Raw genomic sequence first — 19,013 nt, forward strand, 5'->3', positions numbered from 1 at the left:
CAAGGGGGATGTCTGCCCCCATGATTCAATCGCCTCCCACCAGTCCCCTCCCCTGACACGTGGGGATTACAATGCGAGATAAGATTTGGGTGGGGACACAGAGCCAAACCGTATCACCATGCAAAGCACATACACTCAGCTCTTTTTAGGAGGAAACTCAGTATGCATGAAATTGAATTTCATCCATGAAAGCAATTCAATTGAATGTCACAGTCCTCATAAGGTATTTATTTAAGGCAAGTCAAAGCTGTTCAGTAGGGCATACAACAAATCAGGTTACTTCCTTGCTAAGAAGAGTTACCTCAACACCACTGACACACTCCCATGCCAATAAGAACCTGAGATGATTCAGGAAAAATTCAGCAATGCCTTAGCCTCGCTAAGTGTTCCTGTCAACCACCAGAACGTAGGCACCATAGTTCTTGTAACAGGTTGGAAGCAGCAGAGGGTTCAATTAAAAAAGGGCATCATCCACGACTGATGACTAATAATGTGGCAGTAATTCTAACATTAAAAAAATTGCCATCTATAATCAAAAATGCCTTCTAGGAGAGTGGATCCTGGGAGAATGAAAGGCTTTTTACTTCTGCCAAATTCTTAAATGGACTTGGATATGCAGAGTTTCACCTGGAGCTTAACTTTGGTGGAAGGGACAGAAGAAACTGAAATTAGAAGAATTTGGTTTTGCTCCCAAGAGAGGAGACAGCAGAGGCATTCGGTGAAAAGCTGGAGCCGGCATTATAGACAAATGCCAAGGGTTTTTTTTTTTTTTTTGGAAACAGGGATGTCCTGAATGCAATATTGTGTCTGTTGCTATAGTAACAGGATGATATAGAAATACTGATTGAGATTCATTCTTGACCCCAGAGGTTACAAAATGGTACGGGGGATAACAATAGGTACAGGGCACTATAGAAAACAAAGTACCCAGATTCTCCAGGCTCATTAAGGCTACTGGCATTGATATGGAATCTGTGTTGACAATGAGCTAGCCTAGCAGGGTGACCAACTCTTGCCATGAGCAGTCGCATCAAGATAGGCCCGTGGGCAGTAAAGGATTAACCTTGTCCAAGGGAAAGGTGTGCCCCTTGCTAAACTCCTGGGAGTGAACCTCTGTGTCTTAGAAATATTCTACCTGATAAGAGTGTCTTTGTTTATCCGGGAGTCTTGGGCCAGGTAGTATCAGCTTAACCTCTAACAGCTGGACACTGAAGTCAGCCACGTGGGCTGTCAGCCATGCCTACATGACTGGCCCCCAGTAAAAACCTTGGATGCCAAGGCTTGGGTGAGCTGCCCTGGTTCGTAATGCTCTGTGCACGTTGCCGCATGTCATTCCTAGAATGAAGTGCTGCTCCATGACTCCACCGGGAGAGGACAACCAGAAGCTCATGCCTGGTCTCTCATGGACTCTGCTCTGTACACCTCTTCCCATTATAGGAGTTATTAAGAGATTACTTTAGGCAGATAGAGAGGAAAAGGGGTCCTTAGGAAGTTTTTGTTTCTTTTAAAGCAGCTCCAGAAACATTTCTTGTCTAGCAGAAAAGCCCTGGTTCTTAGAGCCGGGATGGCAACCTTTGATATGTATTGCTGGCCATTAGAAACTGGGTCCACCCAAACATGACGATTCCCACCATGGTCCTCTTGCCCTTGCCCTGACATGTGCCTGGCAACATGGCCGCCCCCACATATCCCCAGGTATGAAGAACATGATGGCGCCCTGTATTTGCATATTAAAAGCTAGGGCGGGAGGGCCGGCTTTTTCGTGGGCTACGTAAATGACATGCCTGGTCAAACCAATCCCCTAAGCCCTATGGAAATCAGGTACCACCTCCTCCAGCCTCCTCATATAAGCAACCATTTTTCTGCCACACAGGGGATTTTCTCTTTGTTTGGATCCCCAGCCTGTCTCTGTACAGGGGAGCTGTTTTCTTCTTCCTTCCTTCTTTCTTGCCTATTAAACTCTCCACTCCTTAAAACCAATGCACGTGTGTCCGTGTTGTTTTATTCAATTCGACTTGAGAGGAAGAACTCTGGTGTTCCTCCACTCATCAGAGCCGTATCATTTCCTCTGCTGATTTTAATCTGTGTGCCTCCATTCCATTGTAACAAATTGTTACTGTGAGTGTAGCAACTCTTCTGAGTTCTGTGAATCCTTCGAGAGAATCATGCAAGCTGACAGTGGTCTTGGGGACCCCCTGAACTGCAGCCTGTCTCTTCTTCCCACCAGATGAGCTCTGAGGAAAGAAAGGGTGGGGAGAACAGAGCAGCCCTACCCCTCTTGGTTTCAGAGGCCCAGATCGTGGGACCCTGCCCTTCCCTGAAAGGGGGGGATACTGAATATAACAGTGAAGTTTCAAAGATATTTAAGGTGATGGATATCCCAATTACACTGCTTTGATCTTTACAAATTATATGAATGTGTTAAATTGTCACGTATACTTCAAAAATATATACATTATGTGTCAATAAAAAGTTAACAAATTTTTATAACCAAAATCAGGCTGTTATAGTGAAAGTGGCTGGAAAGTAAGTCAGCCCAAGCTGTGGGGAGAGCCGGCCTGATGCCTTCACCCAGCCCAGTAGGAGGAGTCACTGAGAACAAGTTTCTTTTGGTGCCTTACCATTTGAGATGCCTCAGTGAAGTAGAGCACATTACAATATGAATCTGTCTGCTACTCACCAAATGACTTGTGTGTTACTAGTTTGTTATTGTTATTTATTTAATTATTATTTCTGATGGGAGTTAAGAGGGTTGAACCAGCATGTGACTAGACAGAGTATAAACGAGAAGCAGCACGTTTGGGACCCAAAGGATCCCTAAACTGTGCTAACTGAGCAGAGGCAGGACCCGGAGCTATCTCAGGCTAGTAGTGAGATAGTTCAGTTCACATTGTGTTGGCAGATATTGCTGTGTTTCCCTTAAACGTTTAAAATATCTCAAAATACACCAGACGCCTCAGTGCACGGTTTGGGAACTGAGGTAGTAAACTAACGCTCAAAGCTTGGAAGTAACTTTCTATCATAGCTTTAAAACTTTAATAAGCCCTTGAGTGATCTGGGGTCTTATTTTAATGTGGATTCTAATTCAGTAGGTCTGGGGTAGAACGCCCTAGATGCTGTTTTTCTAACAAGCTCCTGAGCGTGGAGGATGCTGCCAGTTGATGGACCAGCAAGGCTTTACAAGATCTAGTCAGGAGAGCTGGGGCAGGTAACATAACAATCCAGGTCTCCAAAGCTCTTTTCCAGAACTATACTACTTCCCATATAATAAACTGTAGGGAAAATTTAAAAATTCTATTACTGGACTTCCAGTTCCCATTTGGCATATAATGAAGCTTGAAAGTGATCTCTCCCATCCCTGCAATAAGAAAAAAAGCTGAACAAACTGAAAATCAATTCTTCTTAGGTCCACCGCAGGATTGAGACAACAGGACAAGCTGCTGCCCTCCAAAATTAGAGAGACAAAGAGGTAGATACAGAGAATCTCAACTTACCAGAAGACGGGCTCAGAAGCAGAAACCTCCTGGAGACCAGGAAACGTTAACGTGTAATTGACAAATTCTTTGAGAGTTAAAACTTTAGGTAGCCTCCTATACTTCCCGTGAGTGTTTCCTGGGGGAGCCAAACCAGGTTCTCACAATGAAGATTAGAGAAAATCCCCCTCCCACCCACCCCCCCTCACTTCTGACGGCGGAAGGGGAAAAGTAGCCTTTCTTAAATACACCCAGAGCCTTCTCATCTTCTTAACAGTGCCCCTCAGGAGAAACTATTTAACCAGAGCTAGAAACTATTTAACTGGAACTAGAGGGAATGGCTGTGAGATCGCACGCACCCTGGGAATTAGCAAAGATCTCAGAGTGGGCTTGGGCTTTCTTCCCCAGTCTGCAGAGGCGGGGCAGGGTGGCCCTGGCTATATTTGAGCTGCATAAAGATTACCCTGTTTATAAATGAGAGACAAGTGGGAGGGAGTCATCTCCTTGGTCTCTAAAACCAAAGAGGTGTGATAAGGGCATAAATTCCCCAAGCGGGTCATGGGATGGGATGGTGGTAACAGGAGCCACTGCTTCACACCCTTGGGTCCCAGGCCCACGTATTCCACCTAAGGGGGATGCAGCACCACACAAATGCCTTTGCTTAGAACGTGCCCTGGGCCCCGGAGGAAAGCACCCTATCTTCACATGGTGTCGCCTTTGAGCTGGAACTTAAGCAGAGGTTTTGAAAGCCATTCCGTTGCTTTGTCAGCGGGCAGCTGAGGAATAATGTGGTTTGTGCTATGACACGTGGATCTTCTGATAATGTGCCCACCTCCTTTGCTGCAAAGTCGTCTGACAATAGTGCTGTCTGAGGCCCTGTGGGCACAAAACACAAATCCATACCTGGAATATGTATATTCTGTCACGATGAATCTCCGTCCCCACAGGGTGCTAAGGGTTTAATATAACTTGCCACCACATGGCTGGCTGGTCTTCTCAAAGGGTGGTGCCATACTGGGGACTGAGCACTGGTTTCTCATCTGGGCAGGTTGGGTGTTTGGAGGTGGCAGAGTTCAGCCTCGGTGGGTGGGAGGGCACACTGTTGGGCTCATGTACGGCTTCTGTATGCTACAACAGCTCCTCCATTCACGAATCTGCAGCACTTGCCCAGGGATGCCAAGACAGAGTCTGGCTGTCATTTTCTCTGTATATGAATGTGTAATATAAATAAAAACTTCCCAAGGACCCCTTTTGTTGTTTAGTGTCTCATCTTTAATGGCTCCTTTCTGGTGGGTATGAATGTGTAATATAAAGATAATCACACTTGGTGCCAAGTTCCACGTGTCTACCCATATCCTTCTATCTTGCTGTCCCCGTTGTTCCAACCTTTCTCCTTCCAGGCCCCTGACCAGCCAGCCATTTGTCATTGCCATGAATGCCATGAATGCAATGATACTCTTATTTTGGGCCCATCTTCTTTCCACATAAAGTGGAAAACCAAGTGCCCTTCTTAAAAGTGTTTCCCACAAGGAGGATTTTTCATCACCACTGTCCTTCAAGGCCACCCGTGAATGGGGCTGTGATGCCGTTGCTGTCCATTTTCAGCTTGCTCTCACATACCGACCTGGCCCATTTGTAAAAACAGCTTGGACGTTTTCCTCTTCTGCCAGCTGGTCAGAGGGAGAGATGGTGAGGTGAAGTGGTGGGGGACGCGACAGTTGGGCTATCTGCTCTTTTGGCTTGTTTGGGTACTCACTCAACTTGCTCATGCACCATTGCATGGGTATCTCCTTCCACCTCAGGATGAATTCCTGCGGGCTTCACCCTACATTATGCTTAGCGGGTTGGACAGAACCCGGCTCATCATGGCCTGCTCTGGTCACGTTAACAGGGCATCCTATGTGCCCCTTCTCAACCAAGCCTCAGTAGCACACCAGGAGCTGTTTATTAAAGAGCATTTAGTTCTCTGCTGAAAATGTCACGGCCATACTCCAGAACCTTGGGGATCTAAGTTTGGTTCTCCCATTGGAGCTCACCATTAACACCACACAGCATATTTTCCTACCATGGAAATCATAGGCTCTGGTGAGTGCTGCAGTCCCAACAACAGAGCTATTTCCACCGCAGAAGCTGGAATCTCTTCAGAGTTCCTTTCCTTTCTGCTTTGAACCTCCCTCCAAGCTGGCAGCTGTTTGTGTTCTCCATGATATACTTAGGAGCAGTAACCATAGTTATGGAAGCTGTTGTCTCCAGAACTCCAAGGGTCCAACCCGGGTTCCTTCTAGTGATTAGAGGCTCAACATGCAATAACTCATTCTCTGTTTTGGAGAGGAAGTTGTAGAAATCCCAGACCAATGGGCCTTTAATATTTTTCTGACGTGGTGGACCTGAGTTTTCCTAGCAAAGGTGCCATATCTGGTCCAGTCCCTGCAACTGGGGCTACTATTTGGTTGAGTTTGTGGCATCCCACTGTTATCTTCAGGATTTGTTTGTTTGTTGTAGGGACCAGAACTGGTAAATTAGGTAAAAACTGCACCTTTCAAATTTTTAAGAGTGGCTATAATTTCTACTATTTCCCCCCAGGATGTGAAATTGTCTTTGATTTGCTATCTTGGCCAGGGTGGGGTATAGTTTTAGATGTTTCCATTGGTTCTCCCCAGTGCAATAACTCTTACCACAGAGGCCAAAGCACCAACGTGGGGCTTGTGCCCATTGTTAAGAATGGTGACTCCACTGTGCATCCGTAAAAAGGAATGAGATCATGTCCTTTGCAGGGACATGGATGAAACTGGAATCCATCATCCTCAGCAAACTAACACAGGAACAGAAAACCAAACACCACATGTTCTCACTCGTAAGTGGGAGTTGAACAACGAGAACACATGGACACAAGGAGGGGAACAAAACACACCAGGGCCAGTCAGGGGGTGGGAGGCAAGAGAAGGGAGAACATTAGGGCAAATAGCTAACGCATGAGGGGCTTAAAACCTAGATGATGGGTTGATAGGTGCATCAAACCACCATGACACACATATACCTATGTAACAAACCTACATATTCTGCACTTGTATCCCAGAAATTAAAGTTAAAAAAATAAATAAAATAAAGGATAGCGATTCCAATCACATAGTCAACAGTGAGGAGAATGGCTATCCGGTGGGCCCACAGATGCAGTGGATCTACTGTGAGCCAGCCCTGGGCCAGGAGTCCATTGATTTCCTGCCCTCCATATCCCACCTCTAACTGGGGGCTCAGGATGAAGCTCTGGAGCTTTGCCTCTCGGTGCCAATTTGGACCCTGCATCTACCAGTCCTTGACATGTTTGGGTCTTTCCTTGCCCCCACTGCGTGTTTACCTGAGTAAATGGCAGTAAATCTCTTTGAGGAAGACTTTGAAATCGTTATCATGTGTGCTTGACTTGTTGTCACAGGGTCTTCATCTTGGGAACTTAGCCTGTCTGTCAGTTGGTGGGATCTGACTTTGAAAACTTGCTCGGGTCTAGCAACCGGGTAAAGGATGAGGACCTTTTCACTGGGATGACTGCCCTTAGCCATCTTCGATTTTGTTTGATTGTACATGTTGGTCAGTACTTTTGACAGCTGTCCATTCATTCTGTCCATAGGGTTACTGTGTCCTGTTTCCTGTCTCCATTAATGTTCAGACTCTGCTGTCACTGTATTAGTAACCACCTAGCTTTTGTGACAATTGACCAAAACCACCTTCTCCATTGTTTGGGGCAACTGTTGGCCTCACTGTTGTCTGTGAATTCAGTTTTGTGATGTTCTATTTTATCATCATCCCTTGGCTGTGGAGGATGGTCCCAACACCAGTGCATTCTTCATCGCTTTGCTGAAAGGTGTGTTCTTCAGGTCCTCCTCCAGAGCAGTCTTCCAGGGGGTTCTCTGAGCTAGTAGTGGATCCACTGCAGCATGCACAGGGTGATGCTTCTACATGCCAAGGAGCGCCAAAGATTGCCAGCAAACCACAACAAATCTCGGTTCATTTTCCAGGGCTGCTGTCACAAACTACCACAAACTACGTGGCTCAAACAACAGAATGTATCATCTCACAACTCTGGAGGCTAAAAGTGTGAGATGAAGGTGTCAGAGGCCTGGCTCCTTCTGAGAGCTCTGAGTGAAGGGTTTGTTCTGGGCCACTCTCCTTGGCCTGTGGATGGTGGTCTTCTCCCTGCTTCTTCACAGCATCGTCCCTCTATGCATCTCTCTTCAAATTTTCTCTTCTTTTTTTTTTGAGACGGAGTCTTGCTCTGTCACCCAGGCTGGAGTGCAGTGGCGCAATCTCAGCTTACTTCAAGCTCCACCTCCAGGGTTCACGCCATTCTCCTGCCTCAGCCTCCTGAGTAGCTGGGATTACAGGTGCCCGCCACCACGCCTGGGTAATTTTTTGTATTTTTAGTAGAGACGGGGTTTCACCATGTTAGCCAGGATGGTCTCGATCTCCTGACCTCATGATCTGCCTGCGTCGGCCTCCCAAAGTGCTGGGATTACAGGTGTGAACCACTGCACCCGGCCAAATTTTCCCTTCTTAAAAGAACACTAGTCATATTGGATTAGGAACCCTACTCAGCTCCAGGATGACCTCACCTTTACTTCACTAATTACATCCGCAAAGGCCTTGTTTCCAAATAAGATCACATTCTGAGGTGCTGCGGGTTAGGACCTCAGCATATGGATTTTGGAGGACACAATTCATACATAACAATATGTATGGTAGCAACGATTATTAAACACCTTTTATAAATTCATGACTTCAAAGGTAGTGCTCTTCAATCCCAGTTTTGGGACGCAGGGAACATTACCCCAGTGGCAGTGGCCCACATACCCCCACATTCCGTACTACAGGACACATGGGCAAGCCTCCAGCTTCTTGGAGGATGGACCTATGTGGGTGACATCTGCAGGTATAGAATGAAGTACAGGCAAGAGGAGAGCAGGAAATGATGAATGAATATTGATAAACTGTGATTTATTTTAGTATTTTAAAAAGATGCTTTCTTAAACTTGCCTTCTTTTTATATTATCTTCGATATGTTGCCTCAAGCACAAAAATGAGGAAAACTACTGCACTAACAATCTGATGAAAACGTTGGACTGTTGGCTTTCCTCAGCTGATTTGTGGTCACTACTGGGCTCTCATTGTCTTCTTAAAGTCTCACTTTAGCTCCTGCTATTCAGAAAGCCTCAAAGCCCAGTGTCGGGCAGTTTGGATCTGAGTCAAGCAGTAATCAGAGCGGTTGGGCTTGGTCTGTATTCTCTGAACGAAAATTTTGCAGATAACCTTTTTCGGCAGAGCAGAAGTGGCTGGGCACTGAAAATTTTGCAGATAACCTTTTTCTGCAGAGCAGAAGTGGCTGCGAATGAGAACCACCAGATGGCGCTGAATCCTCAATTAAAAAAAGAGCCTGGTGTGTCCTTCAGGCCCCGAAGGCATGATAATCTTGGGGCCCCACAAAAGTGTTTTCATTTATTTTAAAATCAGAAGAAAAAAAGTGAACATAATATTCCTGGATTATATTCACCTTTCTACTAATGCAATCATTAAATATACTTTTTTTTTTGAAACGGAGTCTCGCTCTGTTGCCCACGCTGGAGTGCAGAGGCGCGACCTCGGCTCACTGAAAGCTCCGCCTCCTGGGTTCACGCCATTCTCCTGCCTCATCCTCCCAAGTAGCTGGGACTAGGCGTCTGCCACCATGCCCGGCTAATTTTTTGTGTTTTTAGTAGAGACGGGGTTTCACCATGTTAGCCAGGATGGTCTCGATCTCCTGACCTTGTGATCCGACCCTCTCGGCCTCCCAAAGTGCTGGGATTACAGGCGTGAGCCACTGCGCCCGGCCCTACTTTCATACATACACTTTTAAAAAGTGTGTGTGTGTGTGTGTGTGTCTCTGTGTGTGTGTGTGTGTGTGTGTGTGTATACAGGCAGGGGCTCAGGGAGCCAAAGTACGCAGGAAAGTCAATGGGGACCTGGCCTGGTTGTTTTTCTGTATCATACGTGGGATGTGGATCAAAAGTGTCAGTGAATTTCATGTCAGTTCCAGGCGTGTCTCTCTTTGCGGACATCTTTCAATTGTATGCATTCATGTATTTATTTAACTCAATAGGTCCCTTCTCAGTCACATGTCCTTTGTTTGTTTGTTTGTTTGTTTTTGTTTTTTGAGACCAGGTTTCTCTCTGTTGCCCAGGCTGGAGTGAAGTGTAATCTCGGCTCACTTCAACCTCTGCCTCCCAGGCTCAGGTGATCCTCCCACCTCAGCCTCCCAAGTAGCTGGGACTACAGGCATGAGCCACCACACCCAGCTTTTTTTTTTTTTTTTTTTTTTTTGTGGAGAAGTGGTTTGCCCTGTTGCCCAGGCTGGTCTCCAACTCCTGAGCTCAAGCGATCCACCCATCTAGGTCTCCCAGAGTGCTGGGATTACAGGCGTGAGCCACTGCGCCCAACCCCACATGTCCTTTTGATTCTACTTCCTAAATGTCTCTCCAGTCTGTCACCTTCTCTGTAAATCCACTGTGGCCACCTTCATTCAGGCCACTGGTACGTTTCTCCTGGACTTTTATCATAGCTTCCCGTTGGGCGTTTTGTTTCCAGCCTTGTATTCTATATATATATCCAAGGCAATCTTCTAAAAATCAAATCTGCTCATGTCAGTTTTTTGCTTTAAAACTCTCTGTGACTCTTTGCTGCCTAAAGTGGCTGTTTCTGAGGTAGGGTGTATGTCCTCGAGGAAGCAGGTAAGGTAATTCATGGGAGCGTAGACGAAAAACAGAACTGTTGTTTGTATTTACCTTTAATTTGATCCTTTAAACACTTGTATTTTTTGTATGCTTTATTTATTTACACAATACATGTACATTATTCATAACATGTATTATATTGGGAAAGGTACGGGTACATTTCTTTTTGTCTTCACCAAAAGAATGCATCAGCAAAAGTGTTTGGAGACCTTAACAATGATGTCCAAATTCATTAGAATTACAATAGGCCTCTCTGATATGAATCGGATTTACCTTTGAGATCTTACCTGCGTAGTTCTAGCCACACAGGACACCCCAGGCTGTAAGCTCTTAAGCTTTCATGCATTTATGAACATTCCATACACAGAATGCACCTCCCCAATCATCATTCCTCACCTAATCAACTCCAACTCCTCCTTCACCATCCAGCTCCCTGGGCTCCTCTCAGAGTTCCTCTCTCCTGTGTGCTGCCTTAGCTGCCTTAGTGTAGGTTGGTGCAAAAGTCATTGCAGTTTTAGATCATGAATTTTAAATCATTAGACCTAGACTTAAACACATCTTCATTAATCAAAACAGGAACCATTGCAATCAACACATTTTTGCCAATGATTAATGTTTGTTTATTCCTGTAGTGTAAAAATCCATGCTTCGGGATTCGACGAACTCTTGGAATGCATTTTCTGCATCCTGCTGGTTGGGGAAGCATTTTCCCTGCAAAACGTTATCGAGATGCTTGAAGAAGTGGTAGTCAGTTGGCGAGAAGTCCGGTGAATGTGGCAGATGAGGCAAAACTTTGTAGCCCAATTTGTTCAACTTTTGAAGCTTTGGTTGTGCATTGTCATGAAGAAGAATTGGGCCCTTTCTATTGACCAATGCCGGCTGCAGGCATTGCAGTTTTCGGTGCATCTCATCAGTTTGCTGAGCATACTTTTCAGATGTAATGGTTTCGCTGGGATTCAGAAAGCTGCAGTGGATCAGACCGGCCGTAGACCACCAAACAGTGACCAGGATCTTTTTTGGTGCAGGTTTGGCTTTGGGAAGTGCTTCGAAGCTTCTTGTGGGTCCAGTCACTGAGCTGATCATCACCAATTGTTGTATAAAAGCCACTTTTTGTCGCATGTGGCAATCCAATTGAGAAATGGTTTGCCGTTGCATTGAATAAGAGAAGACACTTCAAAATGATGATTTTCTTGATTTTCGATCAGCTCATGAGGCACCCACTTATCGGGCTTTGTCACCTTTCCAATATGCCTCAAATGCTGATGTTGAGTTCTTCAGCAACTTCTTGTGTGGTTGTAAGAGGATCAGCTTCGATGATTGCTCTTAGTTTGTCATTGTCAACTTCCAATGGCCCACCACTATGCTCCTCGTCTCCTTGAACTGCCACTGCACCATACATTCGTTAGCAGTTCCTGGGCCAAATGTGTTGTTGATGTTACGAGTGGTCTCTGCTATTTTACAGCCCATTTTGAACTCGAATAAGAAAATCACTTGAATTTGCTTTATGTCTAACATCATTTCGATAGTCTAAAATACACATAAAATAAACAGCAAGTGATAAGTCATTAGCAAACATAAAGCAAGAAATGCCCATTAAAATGATGTGTAACATAACCACATTCATTTAAGAATGTATTCCAGTATTAAACGGCAAATTCCAATAATCCAAAAACTGCAGTTATTTTGCACTCACCTGTTTGTTTCATTTTATTTTTCCTTTACCATGTTGTGAGGAGCACGTTTGTGTGTGACTACATTTATAGAGCAGCTATTAGATGCAGGGCACAGTGTGAGTCCATTTCTATATGTCATTTCAATTCATCTGTCCTCTAAGTGACCAACTCATCTTGATATGCCTGGGATTTTCTAGGTTTTAGCACTGGAAGTTCTGTGTCCCAGGAAACCCTTCAGTCTCAGGCAAACCAGGACGAGTGGTCAACCTATAAAATAATCCATCATGCAGATGAGAAAGTCAAGGCTCAGAGAAGTTATAAAAACTTAGCTGAGCTCATGAAGCTAATTAAGGGTGGGCCCTGGCTGTGTCCCTCAGAAAATCCGTGCTCTGTCCATCATGTTGTCATGCTGCCTGTTCATGGGCAGGGACTGTTCTCATTTCACCTTGTATCTTCATGCCTGCTGTGATCCCTGGCATATCTGATGAATGCATGAATGAGGTCACCAATACATAATCAAACATTTATTACATAGCGACCCCGTGAACTAACTAAGCCATGCCTCCTCCCATCCTGTGATTCTGCATAGTCACAGAATGTTAGAAAATCCGACTCAGAGATGACGACTTGTCCAAAGGTCACGGTGCCAGAAGGATGGTAGAGTGGGAGCAGAACCTGTGTTTCCTGACTCATACTCCAAGGATCTTCCTTTTCTTGTTTTTTTTGGAGATGGAGTCTCGCTCTGTCGCCCAGGCTGGAGTGCAATGGCGCGATCTCGCCTCACTGCAAGCTCTGCCTCCCGGGTACATGCCATTCTCCTGCCTCAGCCTCCCGAGTAGCTGGGACTACAGGCGTCCGCCACCACGCCCGGCTAATTTTTTTGTATTTTTAGTAGAGACGGGGTTTCACTGTGTTAGCCAGGATGGTCTCGATCTCCTGACCTCGTGATCCACCCGCCTCAGCCTCCAAAAGTGCTGGGATTACAGGCATGAGCCACTGCACCCGGCTGGGATCTTTCAATTAGAGCTCTACATGAACTAAACTGAGGGGCAGAGGAAATAATGAGAGAAGACTGGGTTCTTTTCAACATCTAGCTGAAGACACTAAAGCAGCTCTGAAATGCCAGAATTTGCACTGTTTAAAAAACCCAAAGATTGGGAACTTATTTTCTTAAAAGGAAAGAAGAGTAACACCGTCAAAAAGGAGTGTTTTCTGCATTGGGAGGGCTTTGTACAGGGAGGAAATGGAGGAACTGCCACATTTGGCACCCAGGAGGATGCCTTTTTTTTTTTTTTTTCTGTGTGAATCCTCCCCACTCCCACCTCAGCCCACCCCGCAACAGTCAATCTTTGGGTCCAAACCAATCTGGCATCTCTAAAATGGAAGCACTGTTTGGAGACAAAGTGGCCAGGCACTGCCGGCCAGAGAAAGGACAATGCCCCACACCCACGGCCTGCCCGCACTGAAATGCCTGTTTATCTCCATTTTTATCGACATCTCTTGGCTTCTAGGCCCTGTTTGTGCTTTGTCCTTGGTCCTTATTGACCTATTGGATTCGGAGGGGAAGCTCAGCCGCAGGCAAATGGGTATTTTAATCCACAATGGAAAACATGAGTTCCTCTAGCGCCACTAGCAGCTCCCAGCATCTTGACCCTGAACTTTTCAGCAGCGTGTGGCCACACACGCTACCCAGGCCAAAGAACGAAAGGGCCCCAGGGCGCACATTGGGGCCAAGAAAAGGAACTGAATGGTGGAATGTTGCTGACTTTTCCTTCTGGATCTGCCTTTGAGACTCTTGCATGGGAAAAAAGGGTGGAGAAGGGGCAGAAACAAAGCTTAGTCTTTGTCTGGTTCAGTCTTTGCACTCCCCCTGCCCCCTCCTGTGGCAGGCCATGGAGGCCACACCTGGCACACCTGGGCATGTTCCAGATGCTTATAAAGGTCCAGAGAAGCAGGGCTGCTCAGTCATTGTGAGAATCTGGGAAATTCTCAGTCCTCACGGGTTCTGTGAGCAGCCAAGGTGATCAGCCCTGACAGGATGGTCAGGATGGCAGTGAAGAGGCTTGATTGATTGACAGGTGAGCAGAGGATGGGACTCTCGGCAGCCCTAATCAGTGAGAGAGTTGCTTCGGAGCACAGCTCAGCTGATGTCCCACGCTGTTCCGGAGCCTCAAGGAAGAATGGGCTGATGGTGGTCCCAGGCCAGCTGGCACAGACCTCTGGCGTGCTTGACTCGGAACCTGTTCTGGGAACGTGAACTTGGATTCACCTTAGCAATAAGTGCTCAGGAATGTGTTGGAATTGCTGCCAGTTCCTGGGACAGGCAGACCCCAGAACAGTGGAAGAGATCTGAAGCCCTGGCACCCCTACCAGCCCCATGGGCTCCACACTTAATCAAGCAGGTCATTGGTTATCTCCACCTTCACATAGCCTGGAAGCCCAGCAGGCAGGGTTTGCTCTGTGATGTGACAATGCTGCTGAGTCTCCTGTCACTCACCGCAGCACCTCTGGGTAGTAAACGGCATCTTTCCTGGGTCTATGACAGTTACCATAGCTCTTCCAGGACCACAGAAGTACCTACCTTGTTCTGGTTTTGTGATGAACACTGATACATAAATGTAAAGAAGGCAGCCGGTGCTTGAGGGGACATCTAGTGTATTGGGAGGTGAGGAGGAGGCCAACTAGTCCAGAGGCTCTGACTTGGTTGGAGAGGGGTAAAGCCAGGTGTTAGGAGGGTGCTTGGTTGGGGAGAATCTGGTGTAGGCTAGAGGGGCCAGTGCAGGTTTTCTGGGGGTGCTGAGACCTGAGGCATGAAGAAGAGTTACTTACGTGAGGAGGAGAGAGGAGATCCAGGCCAGAAAGTCCACATCCTCTACACCAGAAGCTCCAGCCGTTCCGGAACCACACTCCCTGGACTGGCTCTGGAATGTATACCCATGTTTAGCACAGCGCCTCCTAGTGTTCCCAAGTCCCCACTTGATACTCAGCTGTTGAACAAATAAGCTTAAAGGCCTGGAGGTGAGTGCCTGAATGTTTTAGTTGGGCTGGAGTGGACCTGAGGAATGTGCCCCCGGGGGGGTTTGGGGTAGGGACAGGGAGCAGAAGCCAGAGGTGAGGCTGGGGAAGGACAGTGGCTGGGAAGCCGCTTTTGGGCACTTGCACTTTCTCCTGAGGGCCAGGGGTTGGAGTGGGGGAAGACTGGAGACCTGCTTCTCCATCCTTCCCTTGCCCTCACTTTCTTCATTTTCTTAGGAGCCAACAGACCTGTGCAAACCTCAGCTTTCCCCAGTTCATCTCCTTTTCCATCTCCTTGATTTCTGTATCTAAAAAAAACAAGGCTGCATTATATTGTAGGAGAACAATAACCCACTGGACCACGTCCTGGTAAGGAAGAGCTGCAAAGCCATGGCCTCATCACTGTAGACACAAGCTTCCAACAGTGTCCCATTGTGGCATTTGATTTAACTCAGCCCTTCAAGAACATGCATTTCTGACTTAAATTCTGCACAGCATCACCATGTCCCCAGCAGATGTCGCAAATGTCTCACATTTTGGTCATGCCAGCAGCACGCATCTCAGTCAACAAATATTTATTAAGCAGCAAATGTGCATTGTGCGCCAGGCTGAGCACTTTGTAGATAAAAACTCCTGGGGCATGACCCAGGACATGAAGAAAAGTTACTCAAGTGAGGAGGAGAGAAGAGATCCAGGTCATTTTTTGATGACAAAAGAAGGTAACATAAAAAAATGATGGACTGCCTGAAAAGCTCTTTCCCATTGAGGTACAAGTTTGTTTCTGGCTACGCAAAGTGAAATTGGAATCAAATGTCTGGGGCCACCTCGAAGCTTGTTTCAAAGGCCTATTACTACATGTCTTTTAGACAGATTTTATTTCAGCTTGGCTAATTGAAGCCTCTGGAATCTCTAATGACAGAAGTGTAATTCATATTTCTACATTTCTTCTGGGAAGGAAAGCCCAAATGAGAAGGCAGCACTAAACAAACTGTGAAGTCAAAGTTGAAAGTATGGTTGCTAGAAGAAGAGTGTCGAGAGCCCCATGAGGTGGTTGCCCCTGAGATGGCTTGTTGCCCACGTCAGTGGTGTCTATTTGGTTGGACTTGAAGAGGTTCTATGCATCGAAGTTGCTCCACATGGCTGTGCTGACAATGCTTGGAGCTTGGACCTGGAGGTTTGAAGCATCATTATTTAGCAAGTATTCATCCAGCACAACACCCCAGCTCATAGAATGGCTTTGACTCTGGTGAAATCCCAGAGGTGGATGATGTAGAAGGGCCCCTAAATCAAGCATACAAGTCAGACTTGGTACAAAGAGACTATTGTTAGTTCCAGTCCATGTCTATCTAATGGACATCTCAAACCAAATATGTCCGGAACTGAGTTCCTGCTATTCTCCTTCAAACCTGCCATCTCCAAGGTCTTTTTCATTCCAATTAGTTGCAATTCCATGGTTTCAGCTGGTCAAACGAAAAATCTTGTGGTCAAGTCTTAACTGTTCTCTTTCTCCGTATCTAATTTATCAGCAAACCATATCAGATGTATCTTCCTAAATATATCCAGAATTACTCTATGTCATACCACCCCATGCCACCACCTGGTGGAAGTCACCATTGTATTTGCTTGTATTATTGCAATAAGCTCACTGATTTCCCTACTTCCACCTTTGGCCCTATTTGGTCTGAAATTCAGTAGCCAGAGTGGTCATGTCCTTCTCTGCTTAAAATCTTCCAGTGGTTTCTCATCTGACTTAAGGTAAACATCAAGGCTCCATGTGATCTGGCCCCAGTTATCTCTGACCTCCTCTGCTTCTCTTCCTTTCCTGACTGGCCCCAGCTGCACCAGGATCCTCACTGCTCCCTGAACTCCAAGGGGGCACGCTCGACACCTTTGCACTTGATGTTCCCTCTGCCCAGAATGCTTTTTCCCCAGGGACTTGTGAAGTGGGTCCTTCACTTCCTTCAGGTCTTCCCAGCAAAGCTACATGAGTTTCTCGGGGCTACTGTAACAAAATACCACAGGCTGGGTGGCTCAAACAACAGAAACGTATTGCTTCACAGTTTTGGAGACTGAAAGTCTGAGATCAAGGTGCTGGCAGGGTCTGTTGCTTTTGAGGGCTGTGAAGGAAAGGTCTGCTCCAGGTACTCCCCTCCATCCCCCGCCCCCAGCATGAGTGGCCACCTTCATGCTCACATGAGTGTTCTCCCTGCCTGTGTCTGTCTCCAAATTTCCCTGTTAGGAGAACACCAGTCACGTTGGATTCCGGCTCACCCTAAAACCTCATTTTCAGTTGATTACCTCTGTGAAGACCCTATCTCAAAAACGGTAATATTCTGAGGTATTAGAGATTAGGACTTTAAATATTAAATTCTAGGGGGACACAGTTAAACTCATAATAAAGACCTTTCCTAGTTACCCTACTTAAAATCCCACCCAGTTAGGGAGTCTGGCACTCCCTAACGCCCTTCCCTGCCTTAGCTTTTTTGCTCTTGAGAACCTTATTTCCATCTAATGTGCTGCTACATATTACTTACCTGTTTTGTTTACGGTCTATCTTTCTTCTTCCTTGGATCAAAGCTCCATGAAGAAGAGGTCTTTGCCAGGCACGGTGGCTCACGCTTGTAATCCCAGCAATTTGGGAGGCCAAGGCAGGCAGATCACGAGGTCAGGAGTTTGAGACCAGCCTGGCCAAGAGACCAGTCTGGCCAATATGGTGAAACTCCGTCTCTGCTCAAAATACAAAAATTAGCCGGGCATGGTGGCAGGTGCCTGTAGTTCCAGCTGCTCGGGGGACTGAGGCAGGAGAATTGCTTGAACCCAGGAGGCGGAGGTTGCAGTGAGCCGAGATGGTGCCACTGCACTCCAGCCTGAGCAACAGAGTGAGACTCTGACTCAAAAAAAAAAAAAAAAAAGGTGGGGGGTGTCTTTGTTCATAGTTGTTTTTCCATCACCTAGAATAGTACCTGGCACACAGTAGATGATCAGTACCTAGGATAGAAGATGGAGCTGATGAGGGCCACTGTAGACTAATGTTAATGAGCTAATATTACCAGGTAGAGAGAGGTGGGAGGGGGGGGTCAGCTAGTGGTTGATTTAAGGAAGAAAAACACCATGCAAGTATAACATGGGGCCCAGGGTGAACCATCCCTTTTTTGGCCTCTCCTGCTTTTACAAAGGGGACTTCATCTCAACCCAGGCCTCAGGGTGCAGGCTCTGCCCTTTAGCTTGCAGACTGAGTTCTAAATGAAAGCAGAGATTTCCCCCAAGCACAGAGCATGCCACAGAGCATAGTGAACAGCCTGCTCTTTTCAGGCCTTTGTCAGAAATGATGACGCTTCCATGTGGCAAACCGGCAGCTCAAGGTTTGGAAGGGGAGCTGCTGTTCAGGGATTCCTGGCCTGGAGTCCCTGCAGACGGGCAGCAGGGAAAGGAATGGGGTGGCATCTAGCAAGAGCGCTTTGCCCAGTCCTCAGAGAAGTTGTGGCCCAAGGTCTAGTCAGCATTTTTGCTTCCTAACACAGGAATAATAATATGAATACTAACAGGAGTATCATCCCAACTTGGCAAGCTATAGGAAGATACCTTCATTCAGATAAATAAGCCAATACGTAGGGAGCCATTGCTTTGTTCTGGCATCGTGCAAGGCATGAGGGGATTCCAAAAGGAAATCTCTCATATTCGTATTTCACTTTAGCACGAACAAAGAACTCGCACATGCATTGTCCATTTCATTCTCACAACTGCCCTGTGATAGAGATGTTCTATTATCTTGTTTGACAAGAAGGGGAATGAGGATAAGAGAAGTCAAATGACTTACCCACAGCCATGTATATTCAATGATTGAGGAAAAATGTGAGTACACATCTTCTGGCACGCATCCTGTATTAATAATAATAACAGGCCAGGCGTGGTGGCTTACGCCTGTAATCCCAGCACTTTAGGAGGCTGAGACTGGAGGATCGCTTGAGCACAGGAGTTTGAGACCATCCAGCGCAACATAGCGAGATCTCATCTCTTAAAAAAAATATATACACACACACACACACATATATATATATATATATATATACACACACACACACACACACACATACATA

This window comes from Nomascus leucogenys, chromosome 11 (genome assembly GCF_006542625.1).
Source record: "Nomascus leucogenys isolate Asia chromosome 11, Asia_NLE_v1, whole genome shotgun sequence".
NCBI lineage: Eukaryota > Metazoa > Chordata > Mammalia > Primates > Hylobatidae > Nomascus > Nomascus leucogenys.